Source organism: Argentina anserina, chromosome 1 (genome assembly GCF_933775445.1).
Source record: "Argentina anserina chromosome 1, drPotAnse1.1, whole genome shotgun sequence".
NCBI lineage: Eukaryota > Viridiplantae > Streptophyta > Magnoliopsida > Rosales > Rosaceae > Argentina > Argentina anserina.
Window position 1 is genome coordinate 16,408,108 of NC_065872.1, and position 14,362 is coordinate 16,422,469.

Below are 14,362 nucleotides of genomic sequence, written 5' to 3' on the forward strand. Positions count from 1 at the left end.
TTCTTTGTTCATTCATCGGGTACTTTGATTAAGCTTCTAGTTTTGATAGCTTCATAGCTATCACCTCTTGCCAAAAGTTATAATAAACAATTAATGCATTTCTATTAATCTTACCACTTACAAGATATGCAATATACGATTATCAGATGTCATTTATCTTTTTTATTTGATTGCTTATGCTATATGAACGTCATTCACACAGATATACATACATGTATAGATTATCTTACAACTTAAATTTTTGTAGATATAGTTCGCTTCTGTTGGCTACTCAGTAATGGAAGTGGGATGGGTGATTAGGATGAGATTGGAGTCTTGACATTATTTGCAATGACGCTCTGTTTTTTACCCTTCAAAAGTAATAAGGCAGTACATGAACTGATGAACTCACTACTATTTTCTGGTAATGCACAAATGTGGGATATATGTTGTGGCTACTTGGGTTTTATACTATACTGCAGTATTGATGATTACTTGATCATACTTACCTCATGATATGATTCTATTGTAAATTGTCGAATTGATGAGTTTACTATTTTTGATTTACTTAGCTTAAGTGGAAGTGGAATTTGAAGGTTGAAGTTGTTATAGTAATTGGCTTAGTTGTGGCCGGAGGGAATTGAGGTAAGAAGCCATATGAATTCTTATATTCTACAAACTATTTTCTGAGTAATAAGGCTATGTTTTGATTTGGTTGTTAAGTTAAATTATGAACCAATATAATGGAGATACGTATAATGTCGTAGCATTTGTTTTTATGTTTTATGTGTGCGTTTCTGTGATATATATATGTGTGTGTGTGTGTGTGTTGTGTTTGTATATTGTATATTGATGTGGTATTTAAATTAATAGATATATGAACATACTGTCTGTGTATGAGTGTGAAATAAGAGCATTATATAGCCTATAGTTTGACATGTTTGTGGTATGTCTATCTAGACATTTACGTAGCATGGATAAGACCTAGATGATTGCTGATAGAAGATCAGCAAAGTTTCAGATAGGATTTGAAGTTTTTTTTTTAAGTTTGCTTTAGCGAATGCAAGCGATAAAACAAGGATACGGTGTCCTTGTTTGAAATGTTGCAACACCGATTGTTATTCAATTAGAGTTATTAAGGAACATGTCTACTTCAATGGCATTTGGAATGCATATACCTACTGGAAATGGCATGGGGAGGAGTCTGCCACAGATGCACAGCTATCCAAATCAGTGGACATGCCATCAGATTTGGGGATAGGGGATCATGAGGCAGATGCATCAAATAGTGAGGATGAAGAGGTTTCGAACGAGTGTAATGAGTTTTTGAGGTTTGTGGAGGATGGAGACAAGCCTTTGTATCCCGATTGTACAAAGACTACAAAGATGAACGCTTTGATACAAACGTTCAATTTGAAGGCAAAGCATGGAATGACATACTCTTGTTACTTTGACATGCTACTCATGATAGGGCAGTTGCTTCCTGAAGAGAATGTCATGCCTGATTCTTTTTATGAAGCTAAAAAATCACTGGTTGCATTAGGGATGAAGTATGAAAAGATCCGTGCATGTCCAAATGATTGCATTCTTTACAGATGAGACCATGCAGCAGCATTAAGTTGCCCCACTTGTGGTGTTTCACGGTGGAAGCTGGCTGAAGATCATAATGAGAAAGAAGGGGTGCCCGCGAAAGTGTTGTGGTATTTCCCACCAATCCCAAGCTTCAAACGGATGTTCCAATCTCCGAAAACGGCCAAGAATTTGACTTGGCATGCTAATGGTAGGAAAAAAAGATGGGAAGATGCGACATCCTATCAACTCAACTACTTGGGATTTAGTGGACACAAAGTGGCCAGAATTTGGTGCTGAGCCTAGGAATCTTAGGCTAGCCTTATCCTCACATGTATAACCTTCCTCTGTGGCTTTGCATGAAGATGAAGTTTATGATGTTAACTTTATTAGTTTTAAGTTGTTTTCTCATATTGAACTTTTGTTACCTATTTTCAATATTAATTTTTTATTTCAGGCATTCCAAAGCAACTTACTGCACAGGATTGTGGATATTTTCTCATGTATTTCATGAAATGTATTGTGCTAGACAAGAATTTGAATTTTGGTACCAAGGTATGCATTTCAGTTCAGAATTATTCATGTTGTTTGTTGAACTTACCTAAGATTTTATGTTGTTTTTGTTTGTTGATCTGCCATCAATGGTAACTTAATGAAATGCTTCTTATAGTGGGAATTAAAAGATGCACGTGGTTGTCTTCAAGGCAAAGCTACTGATATTGACATAGTTCGAGCATAATGGGCCTCTCATGTCTTGTCGTTTGGAGATGGCGTCCCTGCGTGTTAGAGCAGTAAAGGCGGTGTTAAGGGTAGATTAGTATGACTTAGAAACTGTTTTTGTGCGTATATAAAGTATTGAACAATTATATGCATGCAGTTTCTATATCTACTAGCTAGCTAGCTAGCTTTTACTAATGTTTTCTGTTTTTTGTTTAGGCATGTGCACTTGTGGAACAAGTATGGTATATACGTAGGCCTATATATGCTTTCTCAACTCATGGTTATCGATAGTACAAGTATCTATTGACAGTGTATTTTGGTTGTTTGCTTGCAATGACATTGGATATTGTTGGATGATTGAAATGAGATATTGTACATATGGAGCAGGTATATACTTAATGCAGGCTGGGGATCTCAAATTTCTGGGCATATATATTGCCAATCTAGCATATGTATCACTGAGCTTGAGACATCACATATGAATTTTAGAATGTGCTCTCTAACTAGAGTTTGGACTGAGACAGCACATGTGAAACTTTCCAGTGTGTTGTTTATGTGTACTCGGTCAACATATGCAATCAACAAATATGTTATCTTGGTTTAACTTAGACAACACATACATGTTCCTCAAACAATATTAATATGCTCTCTAAACCATGTTTAGATAACATGAACTATAAAACCCTATCATGACAAACATATTCACACCACATTTAACTGTTGTTCAATAGCTTTTGATGGTATTAAATCCTAATATCATATCATTTAGACAACATAAAACTCACTATATAATGTCTTTGACAGAACATTATTATGTTATATATAGTCCCTATCCAGAGTGAAGCTTCATTCTGAAATTTCAGAGTGAAGTTCCAATTTTGACACATTTTTCGGTCAAATTTTTTCACCATAAGCGATTCAATATTTAGGTATGATATTTAAGATCATTTCTACAAAGTTTCATCTAATTCGGACATCGTTAAGTTATTGAAATTAGATTAAATCAATGAATGAATTAAAACTGTTCAACATGAACCGTTCGTGTAAATATCAATTTTGAAAGCTCAAACCATTGTCAAATTAGATGAAACTTTGTAGAGATGATCTTGAATAGCATACCTAAATATTGAATCCCTTATGGTGAAAACATTTGACCGAAAATTGTGTCAAAATTGGAACTTCACTCTGAAATTCCAGAGTAAAGCTTCACTCTGGATAGGGAATAATGTTATATATGTGTAAATAAGACATCATTAATATGTGGTCTGATAGTATCTGAGACAGCATATAACTTAGTTTTGTCTTAGTTTTGGACGAAGTTGGTATAATTCAGACGACATTTGACTAGACAAAATATGCGGTCTGAGAGTAGTTCATACGACGGTTCAAAACTGTTGTTTGAGGTACTATCACATAGGCACGAGGTAGTCAGCACATAGATTCTCATCAGTCAGCAGTTATAAACCGATGTCTGAAGCCTTTTTTGGCCTAGTGAATTAGCATACATAAACACTTAAATTAAAGGTACACATGAACCCTAAAACCTAAACCCTATTTTTCTATAAACACACACCCTCTATATATAAGAGTCAATCATAAAGCTAATTTCAGAAGTAAATTTGTAGAAAAAATTAAAGCCTAAAATTAAATCGTAGGATTACATTAGTGAATTTGTCGAATACATTCTATCATAAATTTGATCGTAGGACAACAACACCTCTTAGGTTCAGGGTTTTGTTGGCAATGCAAATCGACAAATGGGACACATGTGATGGTTGCGCAGACACATGAGGATACAAACTCCATGAAAATAGTGTGAGCAGGGCATCCTAGTAACCACCGCTTCATCATCATCATAGCACTCGAAACAAATGGGACATGTGTCTACGAGTTGTGATCCATCAAGCCTCACTCTTTCCAAGCCTTCGATGGACTCCCTTGTCGCAGGAATCAACTCCCAGATTGATGAACATGAAGAGTCATGTCCCACACGTCCACGTACTGTAATCAGCAGATCGGGGGAGACAACCGCGTCAATAACCTTATACGATCTACTTCGGGGACATTCATGGATGCAAGAAGGTCTTCGATTGATCTTGTAAACTTGCTGCGGTAGCGGGACAGAACGTTCTTGATTTTAAGGAATTTGAGCCAGTAGTGTTTTTCTACTTCATGGGTTCGCGTTTCGAAAGTTATTGGGCAGTCACGGCTACGCCGGCCACCGATTCCTGTCCAAAATCTAATTCTGACAAGTATGTAATTGTCGCCAAACCCGACTATATCCTATGATGCACGGATACGTGCAGAAAAGTGAATGCACCTATCGTATCCGTATTAGATACGGGTACGGGTACAGGATGCATACTCTATATATACGTATCTAAGGCTGAAAATATGCTCACAAATTATGTAATAAATAGTCAACTATGTGGATACGGTCAGAGTACATTTTGGATACGTTTTGGGGATATAATTGTCATTGTCACATAAATAAAACTTAAATCTAATATCCTCACTCCTCAACCGTATTGTTTTGATTTGACGAAGAGAGAATTTGAAGACTAACACCATCGTCTCCCAATCTAGTAGAACGACGAACTGAGGATTCCATCAAAGCCAACAATGACGAAGTGATGAACTGAGGGTTAAGGAGTCATTGACGCAGCGGCCTTTTTCGGACAATCCGACCTCTTCTAATAAGTTTTTAATCTCTCAATCTGGGTTTCAATATTTCATACATTTGTAAATTATGATTTACCGATTTAGGATAAGAAATTATAGGTTATGAAGTGGAAAAACTAGTCTTCATATTGAGTCTTACTCAAATTATAGCTCATTGATTGATTGTTTCATACTTTGAATTGATTACAGATGATTGATCCGTCTATTATCTCCCATGTGGCTGAGAGTGAAGCCATGGGTGAGGATGAAGCTGCATGGGGTAATAACAAGGGTTCTCCCTTGTGACAATTGATTACAGATATATGATTACATACATCACCTTTTATTTAACATGTTAAGTACTAATTATCTTCTATTTACTTAAATTTATTAAGAATTTAATTCATGAACTTATGTTTATTGTAAAATTGATGTGATTTAGGTGTTCTAATTGCTTGTTGGATCAAATTTTAGAATTTATTATATATATATAATATTATTTTACAAACCATATCCAAAACACTACATTTTAGAAATAACGTATCCCGTGTCATGCCGTATTCGTATTTGTGTCTCGTACCCGTACTTGTGCATCATAGACTCTATCTGGGTATGGTTCGGTTTCTTCTTTCACCGTAATTCTTTTACCGTGCAAAACCGTATGAGGTGTCTCACCCGTAAACGAGCTTTCAAATTCGCAGAATATTGCAATCGGGTCGTCGTCGAAGGACTTTTATTTTTCTGGGGATAAACGAACAAGAAGAAAAGTGGATTGAATCATATAGAGTACATGTTCAGAAAAAACAAACTATATATAGAGTACGAAGTGCACCAACATCGGGAAAAGTTCTTTCAAACTTATTTGACTATTCTGAATCAAGTAGTATATTAGGCAAGCAGTTCCTCTTTTCAATCAGGAAATCTTCTCCCTGAACTTAACAAAACTCACCTAGTTTTACTCCCAAAGGTGGTGCACCCTGAACTCCCAAAGGTGGTGCAATGTTTCATACAAAATTGTGTCCAAGCTGATAGCAAATAGATTACGCCCTGTCATGCCAGACTTAATCTCTAAAAATCAAGAAGCCTTTGTGATCGGAAGGTAGATTCAAGAGAATGTGATAGTTGCTCATATAATATCTCAGAAATTTATAATTATTTTCTAATTATTGTTCAAAGATATTTAAATTGGTGATGATCTGAATATATAGTACGAGGGAGAAAACGAAAGTGCTCGAGTGTTTTTTACTCGGAAACGTTACGGTGAGGGGTCAAGAGTTGACTTTTTATTCGTTAGTAATCTCAGAAAACTTCATTCATAAAAGTCGTAGAGTTCGTCAATACGAGTTCGTAGATGCGTGACATGCTTTAATCGGATGTCGTATGTGAAAGTTGTTAGCAATGAGAGTTTAGTTTCCGATTTTGGAATGAGTATAAAAGGAAGGTGAGGAGATTATAAATTAAGAAAATCATTTCTTTTTCAAAATCAGATCGGTTACTATTCACCTGAGCTCGGGTACTGTTCACGCGATTTTTCCCTCTTAGTTGTCGGATCTTTCTACTGTCATATCTCCATCGCCCGACAATGGAATTGAGTGAGACCGGTGGCGTTGAAACTGTCTATTCATCCCCTACCCATCTGGATTAGTGTTTGAGAGAGATTCGAGCTATTTGAAGCCCAAAAATGAAGAAACAATGCAGCTGTCCCATTTGAAGAAGTGAGGAGAACTCCCTCCTCCAACAACCAATCAAGGTGATTCTTCTTGTATTTTGAAGTTTGTAAGATGTTTATTAACCCTCTAAAACAGTTTTATCTATTTCGAAATACACAAAGAATAAACACACAAAGAGTTTATCAACTATTTCTTTTTCTACGGTATGTGAATAGTGCCAATTTATGTTCTTCGTTGATTGGACTGTTTAGGCTTCGATTTGAATTAGGTACTTGTTGCTTGGTTATGGAATGATTGTGGTAGCTAGTACCGTCCTTATTTTGAGTAGAATACGCAACGGGAGCTAAGGTGAGTAAACCTCACAATGATCATCATGATCGAAGTAGTGTTATAATTATTGAATTTAGTTTGAGTTGTTAACATAGTCATTGCATCACTAGCTTATAAAAATTGTTCTAAAAATATATTTTGGTTAAATAATGTGAACTTGATCGTCTACAGTTTATGTGTAAGTGAAACGCTATTTTAATAAATGATTTTAAAAGTTTTAGTGATTATGGACTATGGTGAATGTGAGAATGAATTTGGAATATGCATGTTGATATTGATATAATATAGTCTATTTATATATGTATATTTAATGGTAATAATAACATATATATATACGTTGCTATATTATATTTTATATCTTTGAATGCGTTTTAAATGTTGATATGGAGGAAGAGATCGGAAGGGAAGAAAATGTACCTTCCAATAAATTGGTTTATTGAATGTGGATATTTGATAATATTGGCGGAAGGGAAGAAAATGTACCTTCCGATAAATTGGTTTAATTGTATGACTTGTTCATTTTGTGTTGTTGTGAGAGTCGCTTGGTTTTGTACAATATGATCATGGGTGGATTGATTATATTGTACATGGTTTTAACATTGAGTCTTGTTAAAACGTTTTCTGGTCTTCGGACTTGGTGATGATATTTAATCAGGAACTAAGCATTTGGCCGGGTGATTGGTTATGATCAGTTAGAGCTCTAGTCTGTCGGTCGTTGTACTATATGAGGGGTAACCAGGTGGGCTGCCCGGGTCTCATGAGTACACATGTTTTAAAAAAGGTAATTTGTTACATTTCCTTTGTTTGTGTTTTGTTGTGTTTGTTGTTTGTTAACTTATCTCTTCTATCTTATTGTTGGTTAATTGATTTTTGAACTAAGATATTATACAAGAATCACTTATCTTCTTATGTGCTTTTTCTTCTTGTTATACGTGAATTCCTGAACTTTACTTTCATGCATGATTCACTAATTGTTTTCTCGTTTAGTGGTGTGTGTTGGACCTTGAGTAAGAGGTCGAGAGTGTTGTAGGATGTGTATTGGGCGTGGTGTTAATTAAGATGAGATGCATTATCTATTGTTGTTGTTGCATGTTATTGTTGTTGTTTATCTGTTGAGTAGTTATATTCAGTTTACTCATACCAGCTGTGAAGCTGACCGGGTTTGTGTTTGCAATCTCATGTACCAATCAATGGGGCAGGGGTAGTACCGCAGGTTGTACGTAGTTGCAGTTGGTAAGTCAAGCAGGTGTTAGCAGCGTGCTGTTTGATTTAGTTCTTTAGTTTTTGTTAGTCTCAAGTGAATCCTACAACTGTAATTTATACTTAAATGTAAATAGTGCGTTTGGATTCAAGTTGTAACTGAGTTTGTTATTTAAACTCAGGATCATTCAACAGTTGTATTGTAATTTCAATTAGATTGAGATTATTGTAGAGTGTTAGCATTCTAAATTTGAAGTTTTACTGTTCAGAATTTAGGGTCACTACAGCTCATGAACTTTTTCATCATTTGAAATTAATGAAATAACTTGGCTAGGGAGCATTTGGGATGAAGTTAGATATATCAAAAGCTTATGACATAGTAGATTGGAATTTCCTTCAAGCAGTTTTGTTGAGATTAGGTTTCCATGAGCATTTGACTATGCTCAATATGAATTGTGTTTGATTGGTTATTCTTTCAGTTCTCATCAATGGGAAACCTTCACCGTTTTTTACTCCGACAAGAGGATTAAGACAAGATGATCCCCTTTCACCTTACTTACTTTTTCCTGTCTGTTAGTGATGTTTTAAGTTCTCTTGTTCGGAGACCTTGTGAACTCCATTGGTTAATCTCCGATTCACATTACTCATAAGGATCCTCCAGTTAGGCACCTTTTTTTGTTGTTGACTCAGTGTTTTTTCTTCAAGCTACTTAACATAATGCTCATCAGCTGCAATATTTGTTACAATCTTATAGTTATGCATCTGGTCAGCTCATCAATTATGCAATGTCTGCGATGTTTTTTTGGCATCATTAGTTCATCACATATCTCATATCTTTTGACATTCATAACCACACCAATCCGGGATGTTATTTGGGGATTCCAACTCTTTGGGACCGCTAAAAAATTGCAACTTTGTCTTACGTCAAAGAATCTATTATTCGAAAGCTATCTAGATGGAATACTAGCTACCTGACACAAGCGGTAAGGAAATGTTAATTAAATCTGTGGCTCAAGTTGTACCTACCTATCCCATGATGTGTTTTAAATTTCTAAAGACTATGTTCTCATTAGAATACCATTCTGGCAAAGTTTTGGTGGGGTAATAGGGGATTATCTGGAATGCATTGGATAAATTGGTCTTCTTTTATTCTTCCTAAGTCTCATGGTGGTATGAGATTTCGTGATTTTCATCACTTCAACCAAGCCTTGCTTATAAAACAAGGATGGTGACTGCTTCATAATCCAAATGCATAATGGGTTCGACTGTTACTGCTCGGTATTTTCCATCTTCTTCCTTTCTTGAAACTCGTTCAAGGGCCTTGCCTTCTTGGCTTTGGTATAGCCTTCTATTTTGCATAGAGTTGTTTTAAAATTTTGGGGCACATCAAGTAGGTAATGGGTCTCATTTGTCGGTTTTGGAACTCAAATTGGATTCCACATCTCCCTGATATGCATCTTCATCCTCATTAAGTCACTAATCCATCTTTGATGGTTTCTTCTCTCATTGATTGGACAACTAGATCTGGAACTTAAGCTCTATTTCCCATTCCATATACTCTGATGAGCAAAACACAATTTAGGTTATCCCTTAGGTAGTTTCTATGTGTCTTGATTGATGTGTGTTGGCCACAAGTGAAATCAGGTTTATTCTCTGTAAAGAATGGTTATCATGCTCGACACGCTGAAGCTATAACTACCTTACGTCCTCTGCCTACTTCTTTAGGTCTCAATACTTAGGTTTCGTGGAAGAAAATTTTGTCCATTCGAGCTATCCCTAAAGTGAAAAAACTTCCTTTGGTGCACTCTAACCAATTATGTGGCAACTCAAGCAAATATTTATGACCACCATCTAGTAAGTAACCCGTTGTGTCTTTTTTGTCATCAAGCTCTTAGGTAAACTTATTTTCACATTTCAACCAAGTATGCAATTGGGTGATTGACAGTTTCTATTACTGAAGAAAATGTCAAAAGGCTACAAACCTACAACGTATATCATGAGGAATAAGAAATGTGGATATAGTTAATAGTTGGTGTACTATCACTGGTGATAAATTAAACACATAAGTTGTTTGTTTGTTCATTATTTTCCTAATCGGGCAATATAGAGTTATGTATAATTTGCTAGTTGATTATCTGTTGTTGAAACTAAAGTTCGTTACTCGATTCTTACTCTAGTTGCAGTGTAACAGTTTTGGTACTTAATAATAATTTTGTCTCATTTCACTTAGATAAGACAAAATTATTGTTGCTACCTTGGGGCTATTAGTGACACCATTTTAATAAAGTTATTATTCTAATGTATGTAGTCACTATCCACAAACTCTGCCATGTCCTTGCATACAATTACAATTAATGAGAGAAAACAAATTCATTGTATATTTGTTATTTTCTCTTCGTATCTATCCGAAATTAAATTTAAGTTTATTTGAAATTTGAAAATGTACTAACTTTCTCTGTTTCAATTGGGCTCTCTAGTCATATTTTCTATTCATATCCTATCTGTGTTCATTTTTTAAATCAAAATGACAACTCTTTATTCAAGCTGCAATCCCGGCTTGAAGAATGGAAGAGACAGAAAAAACTCATCTTGTCCTAGCGAACAAACATGTGTAGCAAGGGTATGAGCAGCATGATTACCCTTTTCTACGAGTGTGAATAATCTCCAAAGTTTGTGTCCATTCACCTACATCCATACATCCTCATAAATCCTCCAAAGAACAAAAATGTTATTGATATAAACACTATCCAATTGATGACAAAGCTCCAGAGCATTCATCTCAAATACCACCGGAGTAAAACCTTGATCCTCAACAAATGTAATGACCATTTTACAAGCTAGAAGTTCAGCATGCTCAGCTGAGAAAAGACCCGAGAGAGGACTAGCTCCTTCTGCAACCATTGTACCCTCTAAATCTAGAATAACACAAGTATATTCATGTTTTCTAATAAAAAATCATATATTGATTTTTCATCTGATAACAATTTATCAAACTTATCCTTTAAATTATAGTATATTTATTCTTATTGTAGAGGTATATAGAGATAGATCAATTGGTAGCTGAAATAGTTAAATATCTGATTTCTTTTCTGTAATAACCCGAAAAATTCATATCGAATTTCCAATGAGTTCACGGATATTATTAAGTTGGTCATTGTCCAATTTTATTAGCCGAGAATGAAAACTTTTGACTCATTGGGATTCTAAGGAAACTTCTTACATGAAAGTCGTAGAGCTCGTTGATACGAATTAGTGGACACGTGGCACGCTTAAATCGGAGTTCGTATGAAGAAGTTACGAATCAAAAGATATTTGGACAATTTTAGAAAATAGTATAAATAGGGGAATTAAAGAGAAAAAGGGGAGAAAAATCAGAAATTCGGATCGGTACTGTTCACCCCGAACAAAATCCAAAAATTTCTCTCCCGAGCAGCCGACTTTGGGCCGCCGGATCTCCACCGTTCGGCCACCATAGAGCGGCGCACCGGTCATGCTTGAAAGGTTGCTGCATCCCCTGTCGATTGGTGGTAGCGTCACCCACCATCTCGCCGCCGTTTAGGAGCGGTGAAGCCCGGAAATTCTCCCGAAAAAGCATATTTCGCCGACTTTCAACTCCTCAGATCTCCCTCCTCCGGCAACCAATCGGTACAATTTTTCTTTCATTTTGAAGGTCTCCTTCCATACTACAAACTCTCCAAAAGATTTAACCCCAATTGGTGAACTAGGAAGTTGTTAGGAATGTCATTTAGATTGTGGTGGTGAAATTTGGTGACCATTGGTGGCGGCCGGTGAACAGTGACGCCGCATGAATAGTATTATGTAACACTAAATGTAAACAGTGTTTCGGTAAAACAGTAAATGTGAACAGTGTTTTGGTACAAACGGTAACTGTGAACAGTGTTTTAGTAAAAACAGTACATATGAACAGTGATTAATAAACACATGAACATTGTTTTGTGAACAATGTTTTATGAACAACATTTAGCTATACTGAAATCGTCACCTGATATTTTTAGTATCATTTTCTAAGCATTTATCATGTTATTAGGTGACTGACGAAACGAGTGAGGAAATTACTTTCAGTGTCGTGGAAGTTGCACGCAGGAAAGAAGATGAGTAAAATCTCACATTTAAGAATCTACCTTTGCGGAGATTCAAGATTATGCATAATTTTAAAGAATGAAATATGACATGTATATGATATAGTGGAATATATATTTATATAAATGGTAAATAGGTACATATATATAGTTTGCTATATTATTTACTGTCATGATTTCGTTGTGAATATATTCATTTTGATGATGAGATTATATATTGAGCATGTCAATTTAAATTGTACAATATGAGGCGATGATTATTGTATGTGGTTTTAACATGGAGTTTGTTAAAACGTTTTGTCTTCGGACGAGTTTTTGTTTTCGGACGCGATTGATGTCTTCGGACGAGTTTTTGTCTTCGGACGTGATTGATGTCTTCGGAGGAGTTTTGTCTTCGGACGAGTTTTTGTTTTCGGACGTGTTTATGTCTTCGGAGGAGTTTTGTCTTCGGACGAGTTTTTGTTTTCGGACGTGTTTATGTCTTCGAACCAGTCTTCGGACGTGTTTGGCATGTCGGAACCTAGCCTTTGGCCGGACGAAAGTTACGATACAGTTAGAGCTCTAGTCTGTCTGCCGGAGTACTGCATGTGAGGTAACATATGGGTTATCGGCTCATGAGTACTCATATTTTTGGATGTTGGGTAGCAGGAGGTTGCCCAATGTCGGCGGTGTACTACATGAGGGGTAACAGAGGTGTACCCGCGCTCATGAGTATCCGTGTTATAAATGCATTTGGGTAAACAGAGGGGTTGCCCAATTTCTCATGAGCACTTTTATTTTCATATTTTTGGACAACCAGATGGGCCGTCCATTGACTCATGAGTGCATTTATAATTGATGTTTTGTGATTTTCGTATATATTGATATGCGGATGGTATTTGTCATTTTACTCATACGAGCTGCAAAACTTACCGGGTTTGTGTTTACAATCGCGGTGCACCAATTCGATGGTGTAGGGGATAACTTCGCAGGTGTGGATTAGCGGGAATCGACGGACCGCTCAGAAGACTTGGAGTTATTTATTTACATCATGTGGTGAGGATTTTGTGTGGATTTCTTTGTGAGGATTATACATTTCCATTTGTTATAATGTCGAATTATAAATTTGGATTGTAATAATTGGTTGACTGAGTTGTATTTTGAACTCAGAGATGATCCGCTGTGGCATTTAAAATGGTTTCGATTCATTGAGATTGTTTTAGTGTTTTTCATGACTTCGAAATTGAGTTTTTATGCTCGAAATTTTGGGGTCGTGACATTTTCTAAACAAAAAGATTGAGAGTTTCTAAACATTGTTTCGGAAAAGTACTAAAAAGGTATAACCCAAAACTATTGACTATGCCTATATTTGAAATTTTATTATCTATTTTTCACATATTAAGAGCGTTGTTTTATATAAAAAATATAACTAGATCTACAATAGACAACTAGTTCACCCATCCACAAGTGATGAGGAATCTTTAAAAAGTAATAGTTCTTATAATTTTAAATAATTACTTGCTCAAATTTAAGGATCATGCCGATGTACTTTAATATTGAAAAAATTGTTACAGACAGTATGAACTACGCTTTTGAAGATGGTTTCAAGTATTCTTATTTGCAAGGAGGGAGATACTTATGGATGAGACTCTTATCACATCTTTTTTAACTGTTTGTCTTAAAAGAGAAAGTAATGCTTTTTAAAGTATCTATAATAATGTATGATTATAATTGTATGTATTGTTCCAATAGAGACTTTAAACTAAAATTGAAATTCATTAACGAGCTTCAACTTTCTAACAATATCACGTAATCTTGGTACATTATATATATATATATCTTTATTGATAAAATTAATTATTTAAAATACGTGAAGACATATTTCAGGTCTTGAAGACTTTAATCTAATGCATACAAGACGATTGTCAATTCTTAAGCTCGACAACCCCTTAACTACTTTTTTATACACGAAACAAAATTTAATAGATAGATATCACTGAATACCTTTATTACTACTTTACCTTTTTTATTTATCAATTAACCACCTAATTAAAAAAATGAGACTCTTGGTTACTATGTTAAACTACCTTATTTATTTTCTTCCACCAAGCATATCACATCTTTTTCTTATTTCAGTTTCCATCTCTCTCATGC